We start from the raw sequence: 16,213 nt of genomic DNA, 5'->3' as shown, positions 1-16,213 counted from the left end.
CGCAGCAAAAGAAGTGGAATTCTTTTTTAAAGTCAATTTAAAAAGAAGAAACCTCTATTCAAATTGTATGGGACATGGCAAAAGCATATTTTAGAGGCTTGGCCATAACTTATCTTGCTAAAAAGAATAAGGAAAAGAAACTTGCTCAACATAGATTGAAAGAACAACTTAGTACAGTATGTTGGAAGCTGAATTACAATCAAACCCTCAAAAGAAAAAGTTGAAAATACAAATGGAACTATTAAAACATAAGTTAAACTTACTTGAGACAAATACTATGGCACAACAGATTAAAAGGTTCAAACAGATTTTTTTTGAAAATGCCAATAAACCTGGGAGATGGCTGGCATATAGATTAAAAAAAGAAAGAGAAAAAAGATTAATAAGTAAGCTACAGGACAAGGACGGTGATCTACAGTGTCACAACGACTTAATGAAAAAAATTACAAAGGAGTATTATGAGACACTTTATAAGGCGGAGATGCTTTCTAAAGATGCAATTCAGGCTTATTTAAAACAAGCAAATCTCCCAAAGGTTCCCGAGAATATATATCAGAGGTTAAACGAGAATGTTTCAATGATGGAGATTACAGAGGCAATAAAAAGCAAAAGATAAAACACCAGGGCCTGATGGTCTTCCTGCTGAATTCTATGTAGCGTTACAAGATACTATAACTCCAATTTTGAAAGACTTATGTAATGAAGTCTTCATACAGACAAAAATACCGGACTCATGGATTGAAGCCAATATTACTTTGATACCTAAAGAAGATACTGACCATACACTAATTAAAAATTACAGACCAATATCACTATTAAATGTGTATTAGAAAATCTTTGCTGCAATAATGGCAGAAAAAATGGAAAACTTTTTGAATGAATTTATACACTCAGACCAAAATGGTTTCCTACCGAAAAGACAGATAAAACACAACTTGAGGATTATTTTAAACATCTTGGAATACTATGAAATCCATCCAGGGAACTAGATGGCACTTATATTCCTTGATGCACAAAAAGCCTTTGATAACTTAAATTGGCAATTTATGCTTCAACAACTTCAAGAAATGGACTTTGGTGAAAACTTTAACAAAGCAATTCAAACAATTTATAAGAAACAAACAGCAAGAATAGTTTTAAATGGGAGATTATACAGATGGATTTGAGATTTAAAAAGGCACTAGACAAGGATGCCCGTTGTCTGTTGTTTATTCTTACATTAGAGATTCTGGCAAGAAATATCAGACAAGATACAGAAATTAAAGGTTTGGAGATCAAAGACCAGAAATATAAACTACAGGCTTTTGCGGATGACTTGGTCTTCATTCTAGAGGAGCCACTGCAAACAGCTGATAAACTTTTGCAGAAAATTGAGAAATTTGGAGAAGTGGCTGGTCTGAAAATAAACATGGAAAAGACTAAAGTAATAACAAAAAATTTAACAAACAGAAAATTCAACTCGCTAAAGTGACAAACCTTCAAATAGTTAAAAAAGTCAAATATTTGGGTATTTATTTAACTGCAAAATATACTATACTAAAAGAAGATAATTATGAGAGATTAATGAAACAAATAAAAATAGACTTGGAAAGATGGGAAAATCTTCAATTATCACTTCTAGGAAGAATAGCGACGGTTAAGATGAACATTTTACTAAAGCTAATTTTCCTATTTCAAACAGTGCCTATTAAACTTACTAAGAATTTTTTTGATGATTTAAATGCAATGATTTTAAGAATTTTTTTATTATTTTTTATTTTTCAAACAAACAAAATACACAATACATTTTTCTTTTTCCTTAATAATACTATGTCCTATATCACTTATATTTATTTAACAATTATTTACATTATTTCTCTTATTTTTTTATTGCTTAATTCTAACCAGCTATAATATATGTCCCATACCTCGTGAAATTCAGTACTTTCTTTGTCTTTCATTTCTAGAGTTAGTTTGTTCATTTCTGCACAGTCTAAAATCTTTCCTATAATCTTTGTGCTTGTTGGTATGTTTTCATTTTTCCAATGTTGCGCATAAGTAATACGTGCCGCCATTATAATATATATAATGATGTATTGGAGATGCTTTTCAATTTTTGAATTAATTATACCTAGTAAAAATATTTCAGGCTTGAATTCAATTTGTTGTCTTGTTATTTCCAATATCCATCTTCTTATTTGCTCCCAGTAAATTTTTGCTTTGGGGCATTGCCACCACATATGGTAAAATGTTCCCTCATTGTTTTTACATTTCCAGCAATCTGGATTCATATTTTTATAGATTTTGGCCAATCTCGCTGGGGCTAGATGCCATCTGTAAAACATTTTAATTTGGTTTTCTTTAAACGCAGTTGACAACGTTAATTTGCAATTTACATTCCTAATTCTTTCCCATTCATCTAGTCCTATATTTCTACCTATATTTCGGGCCCATGCTATAATCGAGTCCTTTACTATTTCCTCTTCAAATTCAATTTCTAATAGAAATTTATAGGTTTTTGTTAAAAAATTTTCTCCCTTATTCATCAATATTTTATCCAATTGCTATAATGTTTGATATATCCCGTATTCCTCCATATCTTTTTTATATTTTGATTTTATCTGTGCATATGGCCACCAATCAATAATTATTCCCTTTTCTTTTAATTCGTCTCTTGATCTTAATCTCCCTTGATTATCCAATAGTTCTTTATACCTAATCATTTTTGTTTTATCTAATGTATTTGGATGAATCATCGCCTCCATTGGTGAAATCCAGCTTGGGATTTTTGTATAATATTTTTTTTTAGTTTTCCCCCATATCCAATTTAATGCATCCCTTATCTGATGTTGGAAAATATATGTATGAATTTTCTTACATGCCATCCAGCTTGTAGATCGTGACCTTCAATTGTAAGAACACTTTTATTTTCTAGATTTACCCAGTCACTGATCCAAAGCAATCCAGCTGTTTGGAAATAAATTTCCCATTTTGGGAGTCCAAGACCACCTCTACTTCTACTATCCTGTAACGCTTTAACATTTATTCGTGCTTTTTTACTTAGCCATATAAATTTATTAATCATTTTGTTTAATTCCTCAAAAAAAATGTTCCCCAGTTTTATTGGAACGGTTTGAAAGAGATATAACATTCTTGGTAAAACATTCATTTTAATCACCAAAATCCTTCCTAACATTGATAATTATAATTTTCCCCAAGTCTCTAAATCTTTTTGTATGCACAGTACCAATTTTTTGTAATTATCTTTTTTTATTGAGGAACATCTTGCGATGAGCCAAATTCCCAAATATTTAAACTTTTTTACTATTTGCAACCCCAATTTTTCTTCTAATCCCTTTTTTGTTTTTCAGTTAAGTTTTTAATTAGTATTTTAGTCTTTTCTTTGTTTATTTTTAGTCCCACCACCATTCCATAGTTCTCTATTTATCTATTAAAATTCTCTCTCTTTCAAATGGTTCCTCTATAAAAAACACCAAATCATCTGCAAATGCCTATATCTTATATTCTTCTGTTTTAATCCTTAATCCCTTTATCTCTTTGTTATTTCTGATTTTATTTAATAGCACTTCTAGCGTTAGAATAAAAAGTAGAGGTGACATTGGACATCCCTGTCTTACACCCTTGTTAATTTCAATCTTCTCTGTATTTTCCCCATTTATTATTACTCTGGCCCCTTGTATTCTATATTTTGACTTTATCATTTGTTCAAATTTCTCGCCGAATTTCATATTTGCTAGCTGTTGGAACATAAATTGCCAGTTAAGATTGTCAAAAGCCTTCTCAGCATCTAAAAATATTAATGCAGCCTGTTTTTCAGGATGTGCTTCATAGTATTCCAAAACATTCAGTACAATTCTTGTGTTATTCCTAATTTGTCTATTTGGTAGAAAACCATTTTGATCCGAGTATATTATTTGATTTAATATTGTTTTTAATCATTCCGCCATTATTGTCGTAAAGATTTTATAGTCCGAATTCAACAATGAGATTGGCCTATAATTTTTTATTTGTTTAGGATCTGTATCTTCTTTTGGAATGACGGTTATGTTGGCTTCTGTCCATGAGTCTGGTAATTTAGCTTTCTCCAATACATCATTATATACCTCTAGTAGTGTCATTTCCAAATCTTCATATAAGTCTTATATGCTTCCCCAGGTAAACCGTCTGGCCCCGGAGCTTTATTATTTTTTTGCTTTTGTACAGCTACTCTTAATTCCACTGCTGTTATTTTTTTATTCAATAATTCTCTTTGTTCATCTTTCAATTCTAAAAGACCATTGGCCTTTAAATATTGCTTTATATTCTCCTCTATTTCCTTTTTTTTATATAGGGACTCAAAATACTTCTAAATTATTTTTTTCTTTTCTTCTATTTTATATTGCACTCCTCCATTTTTGTCCTGCAATTTTTGAATAAATCTTTTTTCCTTTTCTTTCTTTAATTTGTAGGCAAGCCAACTCCCTGGTTTATTTGCATGTCCAAAAAAAATTTGTTTGGCTGTTTTCAGTTCTTTTGCCAATTCCTCTTGTTCTACTAAATTTAATTTATGTTTGGCCAAATTAATTCCTCTTTAATCATTTCATCTTGTGGCTCCCGCTGTAATTTAGATTCTAACTCTTTAATCTTTTCCAAAAATGTATTATGTGTCTGCCTTTTCACCTTGTTTTTCCTAGCTGTATATGCTATTGCTATGCCCCTGAGTTAACCTTTTGTAGTGTCCCATATAATTTGTAGTGATGTTTGTTGTTTAGTGTTCTCCTTGAAAAATAGTTCCATCTCTTTTTTAATCTTTGCGATAAATTCTCTTTCCTTTAAAATTTGAGTATTAAGTGTCTACCTCCTCTTTGTTTTTTTCTGACCTGTCCACACTACTTTCAGGGGATTATGGTCTGCCCATATGTTTGGCAATATTTCTATTGTCTCCGCTTCCAGCCCTATTTCCCCATTCATACATACCATGGTCCAATCTAGACCACGATTTGTGTGGATTTGAGAAGAAAGCATATTCCTTTTTCCTGGGATTCTGTTTTCTCCATACATCAAATAGGTTAAATTCCTGCGCCATCTCAAAAAATATTTTTGGTAGCGTTTTTCGTTTCTTTTTTAGTGCTAATGTAGTCTATTTTTACATCCACTATTCCATTGTAATCCCCTATTATACAAATATTTCTTTGTCCAATTTCAATACGTTTTTCATAGAGATCTTTATAAAATTCTTTTTCGTTTTCATTTGGAGCATAAATTGTCACCAATAGCCATGATTTCTGTTCAATTTGTAACTCTAGTATTAATACTCTTCCCTCTGTATCTTGATATTTTATGTTGGCTCTAATTCCTTTTCTAATATAAACTGCTATTCCTCTCTGTTTTTGTTCCATTAATGATGTATATAATTCTCCTAGCTTTGGAAATTCCAAATATTTTCTATGTAGTTTTTTTTAATATGTACTTCTTGTAAACATACTATATCTACGCCTTGTTTAACTAATTTAGTATTTGTTTTAACAGGTGCATTTAGGCCATTAACGTTAATTGAGACTAATCTAATCTTCCCATCCATTATTTTACTTCTGGGTGTGTCTTGCTCTCAAACCTATTCCTCTTTCTTTCCTTTGTCTTCTTACCTCCTTACTTTCTCCTTCCTTCTCTCTCTTTTAACTCCAGTTGTTGATCCTCCTGACTTTTGGATTCTAGTTCCTCCCTACTGCTATTCTCTTCTTCTTCGCCTTCTAATTGTTTGTAAAATTCTTTTGCCTTATCCAGACTATCAATTTTAATCCTTCTCTCCTGCCATGTTATCAACATCCCCTCGGGAATTAACCATCTAAATGGAATGTTATTTTTGATAAGATATGCATTGAGAAATCTGTACTCCTTTCTCTGTTCCCTCACTTTCCTTGGAATTTGTTTAAGTGTTTGGATTTCTGTACCTTTGTAGATTATTGGATCTTTACTTGTAATCCTATATATTATATCTCTAATTTTTTTTCTGGCAAATGTATCTCACGTGGTAATTTACTTCTTCCGGCATAGCTTGTATGGATTCTGAACACCTCATCTATTTCTGGCAATATTTCCTGCTTATCTCTTTGAAGCGCCTCAGCTATCAACTCAACCATAATGGTCCCCAAATCTTCTTTATCCTCTACCACGTTTTGAAACCTTAAGTAAAATGCCACCCTATCCATTTCTAAATGTGTAATCGATTCTTCCAATTTTTTATTAGTTTCCCTAAAGTTTTTAGCTACTGTGTCAACTTTTTCCCCTATCTTATCCAGTCTTATCTCTACTGTCAATATTATTTCCTCATTTTTCACAATTGTTGTATTGTTTCAATCTTATTATCTAATTTAATCATATCCCCTCTCATTTCAATATGTTTTTTTGACATTGTCTCCTTCATCTTTAACATGGTTTCTTGTATCGTTAATAATGTTGTCTGCATGCTTGTTCTCTATCCGGGGGGGATGAAGGTGTCAGTACTTGACATTGTTTTTTTCCCCGTTCTCAGTGTTGCCATCTTAATATATTATCTATCAAATTTATGTATTTATTATTCCTTATATCCCTTTGTTTAATCAACAGACCTTCTAACTTTAGTCCTCTTTTCTCCTTCCCTAATCCTCTTCGTTTTCTTCTTGTTTAATACCCAGTCTCTCTGACACTCCAATTTTTTTTCCACCCAACTTATATCATCAATTTTTAGTCCATTAGTCCATATTTTCGTTCCTATCTCTCACCACCCAATCGAGTCGTCTCACCATCTCCAAACTCCCAACACTTCCTGATTCACCTCCTCCTTTCTTTTACTTCTGGACCTGCTCCACGTTCCTGTCACCTTCAATGTCAAACTCCGTCCTCTCACCATCTCCTTCACTTCCTCTCACACTCATCGCCTTCCTCTTTATTTCCTCTCTTCCCTTTTAATCAAAGACACAGCCTCCCCAGGGCTCCGTATTTCCCCTGATTCTGTATCTCCCACCATCAATCCGTTTCTCTTTCGCACATCCTCTCACCGTCTCCTTTGCCTTCTGGATTCTCACTGCGCTCCGCTCACTTTCTCCAGCTTTCTCTTCCAGCCACTTTCTCCAATCTTCCACAGCGTGTTCACTCCTTCTGTTTCTCCTAGATCACCATTTTCTCACCCCAATCTCACTGTCTCCGATCTTCTGTAATGCGCTGTTTCTTTGATCTCTCCAACCTTCCAAATTTTGATCTCTTCCTATCGCTTTCACGTCCTTTACTTTTCCAACTTTCTCCTCCTGTCAATCAGTATACAGCTCCGCATTTGGTGAGCAGCCTATCGTTCTTCTCTCCTTCCAACCGTTCTTCTCACTTTCAATTTCACCACTGCAGCACGTCATCTTACATTCCTTCCCTTTCTCTTCCAACCTCACTTTCTCTCCTTCATTCTGTGCTAGAGCACCACAAAATTTTTCTTTCTTTTATCACACTCCTGTTAATCCTCTGAATATTTTAATACAAATCACAGCTCTTCCCCTGCCAGGTCGCCGTTTATGTTGAGGATTACCTCTTCTAATGAGCTTCCTTATACCTTTAGAATCAACAGGTAAGAAACTATTTTAAACCTTTCTAATACTTTGGAATGTTTTATAAAACTCTAACTCACTCTTTGACATAGTCCATTAAGAATATCTTGCTCCCATATTCTTTGTGGTTAGTCAAGGCCTCAGATCCGCCATCTGTTAGAGCAGCGGTTCTCAACCTGTGGGTTGCGACCCTTTTGGGGGTTGAACGATGCTTTCACAGGGGTCGCCTAAGACCATCGGAAAACACCTATTTCCGTTGATCTTAGGAACCGAGATACTGTTGCTCTATCCGGCCGCCGCCACAACCCTCCTCCTCCGCCGGCTCCTCCACCTCCAAGGCACCCTTCTCCTCCGACAGTGCCCTTCTGCTCCTGCCGCTGTAGTGCCATCACACGTGCCCCTGACGCCACCCCAGGCCGGCTCAGCAGCGTGGGTGGCTGGGCCGAGCCGGGTCTGGGCCATTGCTGGTGCTGCCATTGGGCTGCTCCACCGCTGCTGCCACTGCTGGCTGAGCTGCGGCATCGAGCTGGTCCCCACGTCTACTGGTTGCCCAGCCACGCTCCACCCCCGGCTGCCCACTGCACCACACGGGAGCTTCCCCTGCACCTCCCAGCCCACCTCCCTCCCTGTCAGTGGCTGCCTTGGTCCTCTGGCACCTGGCACGGCCCTGGGGATGGCGGGCAGGAGTGGCTCCTTCCCAGCTCACTGGGCTCTGGGCCTTGGAAGCGGCCAGGCAGCGGGCAAGAGGGCGAGGCAGTGGGGATGCCCGCATATGCATTGGAGGGGAGAAGCAGCGCTTTCTGAGCAGGAGATGGTGCTCCGGTCACGCCCCTCGCGTGCAACGAGTTGGGTAAAGGGCGTGGCAGTGAAGGGCTGCACGGCATGGAAAGGAGCTCTCGCGACCCAGTCGCTGCGAGGGCGCTCAGGAGGTTGGAGGGGTGGGCAGGTCCTGCGGGGTGGCTGGGAGAGGGCAAAGGGTGCTGGGATGAGGATGGGGGCTCCAGGTTGGCAGGTGCGAGGGCGGTTGGCGGCTCCAAGATGCGTGGATCCGCTTGGCTCTCCGCCAGGCTCTCCGCCAAAGCCTCCCCCCTGGGCAATTGTGCAGAGCTACTTGCGCATCCTTGGCAGTGCCTGTGGGCAAGGCTGTGCGCCCAGGCCAAAACGCCGGTTTTCCTACCGCGCTTTTCCTACAGTCTCCTTCCTTCTCCATCTCCTTCCTTTCCCCTTCAATCTCCTTCCTTCTCCATCTCCTTCCTTTCCCCTTCAATCTTCCTTCCTTCCTTTCCCCTTCAATCTCCTTCCTTCTCCATCTCCTTCCTTTCCCCTTCAATCTTCCTTCCTTTCCCCTTCCTTCTCCATCTCCTTCTTTTCCCCTTCAATCTCCTTCCTTCTCCATCTCCTTCCTTTCCCTTTCAATCTTCCTTCCTTCCTTCCCCTTCCCTTCCTCCCAACATTTTTGAGCAAGGAAGAGTAAGCTCCTCCAGTGAGCATTGCTATATTGTTTTTGTGATTAATCACATGCTTTAATTATGTTCAATTTGTAACAATGAAAATACATCCTGCATATCAGATATTTACATTATGATTAATAAAAGTAGCAAAATTACAGTTATGAAGTAGCAACGAAAATAATTCTATGGTTGGAGGTCACCACAACATGAGGAACTGTATTAAAGAGTCGCGGCATTAGGAAGGTTGAGAACCACTGTGTTAGAGGCAGAAGTTTTCAAGTTGGATTTAAGGGTTTTCCTCCATCGTAGTGGGTGTCTGCTTCACACCTCACTACTCCCCGGGTTTCACTCTTTTCGCACGTAGTCCTCCAGACTCTATATGCCCCCAAAGGGTCTCCAAACTTGAAAAAATCAGAGTTAGAGGACGGAGACTGTCCTCTTTCCTTTGCACCACCTCCACATCACCACCGGAAGCTATATTTGCTGGAAATGTAAACAACAGCCAGGCACTTATTACCACGCCTGGTGGATATGCCCTATCGCTAAGAAATATTGGTCTAAGATTCATAGATGGTTGGAAAAGATGACGAAATTACAGATAGAATTTAAACCGGAATTGTTTTTGTTAGGAATATTAAGACCTAATTATGGTAAAGAGAATGACTATTTGATATTGCATGTTTTAACAACTGCAAGGATAGTATTTGCCCAATTTTGGAAAAATGAGAACTTACCATCTAACCAGATTATAATTACTAAAATTTTAGAGAGTGCAGAAATGGATAGATTAACATTAGAAATGAAAGAAAAAGATGATTCAATTTATTTTAGAACTTGGGAAAAATTCTACCAATGAGACATGTTAGAACTTGAAGGATTCAATATTTTAGAATAGATGACTGATTTGTAACCCAGTTCTAACCAACATTTTGATGATATGATTATTTCCCTGACTTACTGATTTTCATTTGTTACTTTTGACTGTTAGGACTTTTTGAGATTTTATTAGTCGTGTTTACTTAATAGATTAATGTATTTGTTTGTTGAAATATGTAATTGTATCTAGTGCCATTTTGTTGAAGTTCTTGCCTATCTTTAAGTTTTCCTTATCTAAAATGTCTTTATAGGCCACAAGTTTATCATAGTTAATTAAATTCGGATACGCAAATGCTTCCATTGTGGAAAGCCACTCAGGTATTTTCATATAAATTTTCTTTTTAATTCTCTCTCACTCAGAGTAGTACATTCCTTATGGCATGGGTTTGGAAGTATTTGTGTACTTTATTTTTCTCATACCAAAGGAAAGCATGCCAACCCAGTTGCAAATCATGTCCCTCTATGTAAAGAAGTCGTTTATTTCTCAGTATGATCCCTTCTTTAAGCCACAACAAAATGGTGGCTTAGTAATAAAGTCTCCAGTCTGGGATCCCAAAGCCCCCTCTGTCTTTTGATTCTTGTAACAGTTTAATTTTGATTCTTGCTTTTTTCCCTTGCTATATAAATCTAATTATTGTTGCATTTAAGTCATTGAAAAATTTCTGGCTTAGTTTAACAGGAACCGTCTGGAATAAAAATAGCAATTTAGGTAAAATGTTCATCTTAACAGTCACTATCCTTCCTAGTCGTGATAATTGAAAGTTTTTCCACTTCTCCAAATCTATTTTTATTTGTTTCAATAATCTTTCATAGTTGTCTTCTTTTATTGTTATACATTTTGATGTTAAATAAATACCTAAATGTTCTGCAAAGGAACTCGTGGCTCTGAACCCAATCTAAACAGACAGATAGAAATAGAAATGATTTAAACAAACATTTATTGTCCAGGGATTCTAAGCAGAGACTTACTATGATGTAGATGCATCTGGTTTTCCATATTTGTTCATTCCTATAGGTAATTTAATATTGAATTTTCCCCTCTTCTTCTGCTGAGAGTCATATGTTGGCAAAACACATGTGGCTGGATGAACAAAGGCTTCCATCTGGCTTGTGTCCAGGAAGTCTCCCAATGACCCTTTTTGACTCATCCCACTGACCCATCAACCTACCCAGCATTTAACCCAATAACTGCCAGATATTCTAACATACTAACACATGCTCCCTAGTTAGAGTTACGTAGGTCTATGCTAAGTCCAGAACACTCCCCGCTTGGAAATTTACATTTTCACTACTAACTAACTGAAATAGCAAAGAACATAGCGTTAAGGCATACAATACTCAAAGGTAACTAACTTGTGGCTAAATAGGTAAAAAATTTGGTATGAAACATGCGTAACTATAAAGTAATACAAAACATGCACGATTATGCTAAAAAGAATAAGCAAGTGTTACATCAAACAATGCATGGGACAACACATAATCTGAGGTTTGATCTTCTGGTTCGGTCTTCATCGGCAACAGGACCAGACGGTGATCAGCCTGGTACAAGTGTCTTTGAGTCATGCTCTGACTCACGTGGCTTCACGATCTGGACCTCAGCTGGGCAAACTAGTTCATCAAGTGGGTGGGCCCGGTGCGCAAGTCCCATGGGCCAATAGTTCTGGTATGCAGTCTTGTCTCCCAGTGAAACAAGGTCTTCTTCCTGTGAAGGAAACTGGAATCAAATCTGGAACAGAAAAAACTGGAACCCAAGCTTCTCGGGAACGAGGGGAATTGGATTCACAGGATACTCAGGAACCGAAGAACCTGGAAAGACATAAACAGCTGGATCTGGAAACTCAGGAACAACTGAAGCTGGAGAGTCAGGAACGACAGCTGGAACTGAAGAACCAGGAACAACAGCTGGAACTGAAGAGTCAGGAACAACAGCTTGAGCAGAAGACTCAGGATACTCAAGAACTGAAGGGTCTGGAACCACCGGTGGAGTATTGAAGAGGGCTACTACTGTTGTCGTCAGGGTGAGGACTTCATGTGTAGGTGTCTTTAACGACATGGAGTCCGTGAAAGTCAGTAAGTCCTTGCAGGCTCCTATAAGGCTAATTCTTGGGGTGCTGAGACAAGTGATCAAGATGATCAAAAGTAAGCCTAATTTCAGTTGTCTCCGCTTAGACAGGGTTTTGAAGCGGATTGGTTGACGTTTACCGGGTGTTTGAGGTTGAAAGTTGGCACTTTGATCTGAAGCTGGAAGTGCAGAACGTTTTGGTCTATGTGGCATCTGTCTATTTGGACGGGCCAAGAACTGAAGACTTTCTAACCAGATCAGTTCTGTTATCTGTGTGGCAAAGTTGGGCCACTTCACTTGGTTAACAAAGTTCTTATTTGTTGGCACATGTTGCCATTGTTCAGGGCTTAAGGATGTTTCAATGCTTTTCTCTCTGTTGCTCACATGGACATAGAAGTGCCCGATTTGTTTGCAAATGTAGCTTGACATCACCTTGCTGTCTGCGTAGAAGGTGGTGGACTGTAGTTCAAGGCACAACGTCTTTGCTGTCAAGTTGGTCAGCTTTACAGCCAAAATGGTGCCACATAGCTGTAACCTTGGTACGGTGTGGCCTTCTTGAATTGTTAGTCTCGCTTTCCCTAAGACACTGAGACTGCAGCACTCCCCGCTGTAGACTCTGATGCATCTTATGGTTGCAAACAAGATAACATAAGTGTGGCTCTCCCCGCTGTAGAGTGAGACGTATCTTAAGGCTGCAGTCACCTTTGTAGACACATCTAAGGAAGCATACAACTCTTTCTTCTGCACTGGGGCAGGTGAGCAGGAGACATACGTGCGCTGCGCTTGCATGCTTTGGAGACATTTTGGAAGTACGCTCCATGACTCCCAGTCTTGGGGGCGTTTTTTGTCTTGTTTGTCCTTTATGGACAAAGCTAAATTGTAGTAAGTCTTGCTTGTCTGGAACACGGTTGCTTCCAAAACAGGTTTGGTTGTTACAAGCGTGCGATGCTGTAGGTGCAGTTGGAACACTGTTGCTACCAAAACAGGTTTGGTTGTCACAAGCATGCAGTGTTGTTCTAGGAGCGGTTGGAACACTGTTGCTACCAAAACAGGTTTGGTTGTCACAAGCATGCAGTGTTGTTCTAGGCGCGGTTGGAACACTGTTGCTACCAAAACAGGTTTGGTTGTCACAAGCATGCAGTGTTGTAGGTGTGGTTTTATAGGGTTCAATGGGGCGGCAACGGTGGGGAGATCTTGTGACCTAGGTATCACGACATCAACTCTGTGGCTGGCCGCTGCATCTGGTTGTTGAGATTCCTCTGTTTGCCTACTCGGTCTTGGGGGGCTTGTGGCTGGCTGTGGCGCTCTCACCTGTGCATTCTGGAATGCACTTTGGTTGTCCATGTAAACCTGTGTGCGGCTACGATGCTCTTCCTTTTCCAGTTGTTGCCTGTCTGGCAAGAAAGTGGTGTGCTGGAGTATTTTCTGAAGGCCTTCCACTCTAGCCATTTTGCCTGCCATATCTCTTTGGCTTTGAGTAAGTTCTTCTTGGGTGTCTTTTCTTTTGGCCTTCATTTTAGCTGCTATAGCCTTTCGTTTGGCTTCCATTTGAGCTGCTTCATTTTCTCGATCGGCCTTCACTCTGGCAGCTTCAGCTTCTCGATCGTTCTTCATTTTGATTGCTTCAGCTTCTAGCTTGGCCTTTATTTTGGCTTCCTCGAGTTCTATGGCTGCCAACTCCTTCTTTCTCTGCCTCTCCTCTTGTGCCACACGAAAGACAGCTTCAGCAGCTTTAGCATCTATGATCATTTGTTCTTCATGTGAAATTTTGTATGCTCAGTTAAGACGGGAAGATGCTTTCGAAAGGCAGGAGGCGCCTGTGACATGCGGTTGTTGGGACACGCTGGAATGTGCCTTGGTTATGTGGCGGAAAGATGAGGCTGTTCCAGACACGTGGGATGGAGCCGCATGTAACCATTGGGATGGTGTATGTGAATAGCGGGAGACTTCGGCTCGGCTCTGTCTACCGGTCTGTTTTTCTGGCGAGGCTTGGGCTGTGGGGAACCCTGTGAGCTCTCTAGAGACTTCTTACGTTCCTTGTTTAGTACTTTGAGGTTGTGCATCTCACCATTAACTCTTGGGTCTCTTAATTGTTCCTGAATGTCCTTGAGTTGCCATTCAGAGTCCATCCATTGCTCAAGGGCATCTTCTTTATCTTCTTCCAATTCACTCACCTGTACAGGGGAAAGCTCCTCCTGAGGCTCTTGGTAGAGTTGGAGTAGTTTCCTCCAGTGTCTTTCATGGCGCTTGTAGTTTGACTCCCATCTTTCCATTAAATGTGAGTGCATGGCTGCTGTGGGCTGGTTGGTGTATCTCAACTAGGCTGGTTGGTTGAACCCCTTCTGCTAGACCAGTAGGACGCTCAGCTATGGCTAGGATAGGTTCAGTGTCCTTCTCAGCTATTTTGAAGAGAATTTGAAGAACTTCTCTCTTTGACCAGTAGGGGTCACTACTTGTAGATCAGTTTCTGAGGTGCTGTCTGTGGGTGGAGATGCCACTGGGTGCATTCTCCTGCGTTTGTGGGTACTTCAGTGCAGTTCACCCCTTCACCACTAGGGGTCACTTGCTGTGGGTCAGCTACCAGGGTGCACTGGCTTCAAGGTTCACCCTTTGTCCACTAGAGGGGCTTCTCTGGGTGCAGTTAAAGGCTTGCATGTAGTGCCTCCTTTAACCACTAGGGGGTGTCTGAAGAAAGGCCAGCCAAATTCTTCCTATTCCCACGTTACTGCTAGTGGCTACTGAGAGAATGTAGAGGTACAAACTCCCACCTGGCACTGTTGAGCTTGTGATAATAAGGAAAGACAATTGGTTTTGCTTTCTTCAACTTGGTCCTATTACCACGTTACTGCTAGTGGGCCACTGAGAGAATGTAGAGGTACAAACTCCCACCTGGCGAGTTGCAGGCTGGGACTCTGGGTCATCAGCTGTGATAATAGGCGAAGGCAATTGGCTCTTGCTTTCTTTCTCTCAAGCTGGAACAACTTGGTCTTCAGCTTGAGTGAGTGGGTACTTTGGCGAAGTTCACTCTCTGTGCCCTCTAGGAGGGTTGGTAGCTTGGGATAAATTTAAGTAGCTTGCACTTTGACTAACAGATTCACTCTGTGAAGCTAGTGCTGTGAGCAATGAAGTTCCTTTTCTCCCTCCAAGAAATGCTCTTGGCTAGGCTTGCTGTGATCATAACATTGGCTGAAATTTCAAGCATTCCTAAGGGAGGAGGGAGCTTAGCTTTTTCTCTAGTGCTGTGATGGTTGGCAAATTAGTTGTTCAGAGAATTCAAAAGACACATTCTTGGCAGCAAGCTGATTGAGCAAAGACACCTTTCTGTTGGGTCTAGCTACATAGGCAGTAAACTCTGTGATTACTTAGAAGCAAGCGAACACTCCTCTCATCAATGCTGGATCACAATAGCAACGAATTGTGTGCCATCTGGGGCCCGAGGGAGGAAATGGCTTTGCAAAGGCAATTAGCTCTCCTTGGCTGTTTAATTTAACGGCAAAGAAGGAAGGTGGAATAAGGCCCAAAGCTTCTTTTGGTGTTAGAAATCAGAGTTTACATGTAAGAACAAGAGCGTGGATTTTTCTCTTCACCTTGTAGACAGATCCAAAGGCAATTTAAAAACAACACAAGGCACTTTATAACTTTACTTTACTTTGAAGCGCTGGCTAGCAAGCAGGATTTGACTGGTAGTGAATCCGTGCCAGCAGGTAAGCTTTGTCATGCAGTGGCTACTTGTGGAGCTGACAGCGAATTAGTAAAACAATACATTTGACTCACACCTTCTTTGAAGCGCTGACTGCCTTCACAAACACACTGACTTCGCTTTGCAGGCTTTAATGGGAGACAGAGCTCAGAGATTACTGTTGCAGGCAATTGAAGGAAATTAGCCCCTTCAAATTACTACTTGCGAGAAAATATCTGCTTTATTTCCTTCAAATCGCTGCAGGAGCTCAGAGGAGGAATAATCTTTATTGAATTACTGTTCTGCCCAGACGGAACTCGTGGCTCTGAATCCAATCTAAACAGACAGATAACTCAATAGAAATGATTTAAACAAACATTTATTGTCCAGGGATTCTAAGCAGAGACTTACTATGCTGTAGATGCATCTGGTTTTTCATATTTGTTCATTCCTATAGGTAATTTAATATTGAATTTTCCCCTCTTCTTCTGCTGAGAGTCACATGTTGGCAAAACACATGTGGCTGGATGAACAAAGGCTTCCATCTGGCTTGTGTCCAGGAAGTCTCCCAATGACCCTTTTTGACTCCTCCCAC

General features: G+C 39.7%; 1 pseudogene; it reads left to right on the top strand.

Annotated features, from left to right (window-relative positions):
* The window catches only part of LOC120318249, a 227,066-nt pseudogene that overhangs the window by 81,247 nt on the left and 129,606 nt on the right, over positions 1-16,213 (top strand).

The sequence above is a fragment of the Crotalus tigris genome, unplaced genomic scaffold, assembly GCF_016545835.1.
Source record: "Crotalus tigris isolate CLP2741 ecotype Arizona unplaced genomic scaffold, ASM1654583v1 scf7180000020145.1122116, whole genome shotgun sequence".
In the NCBI taxonomy this organism is placed as follows: Eukaryota; Metazoa; Chordata; class Lepidosauria; order Squamata; family Viperidae; genus Crotalus; species Crotalus tigris.
Note: the sequence above shows the minus strand (reverse complement) of the source record. Positions and strands in the feature narration are given on the sequence as shown.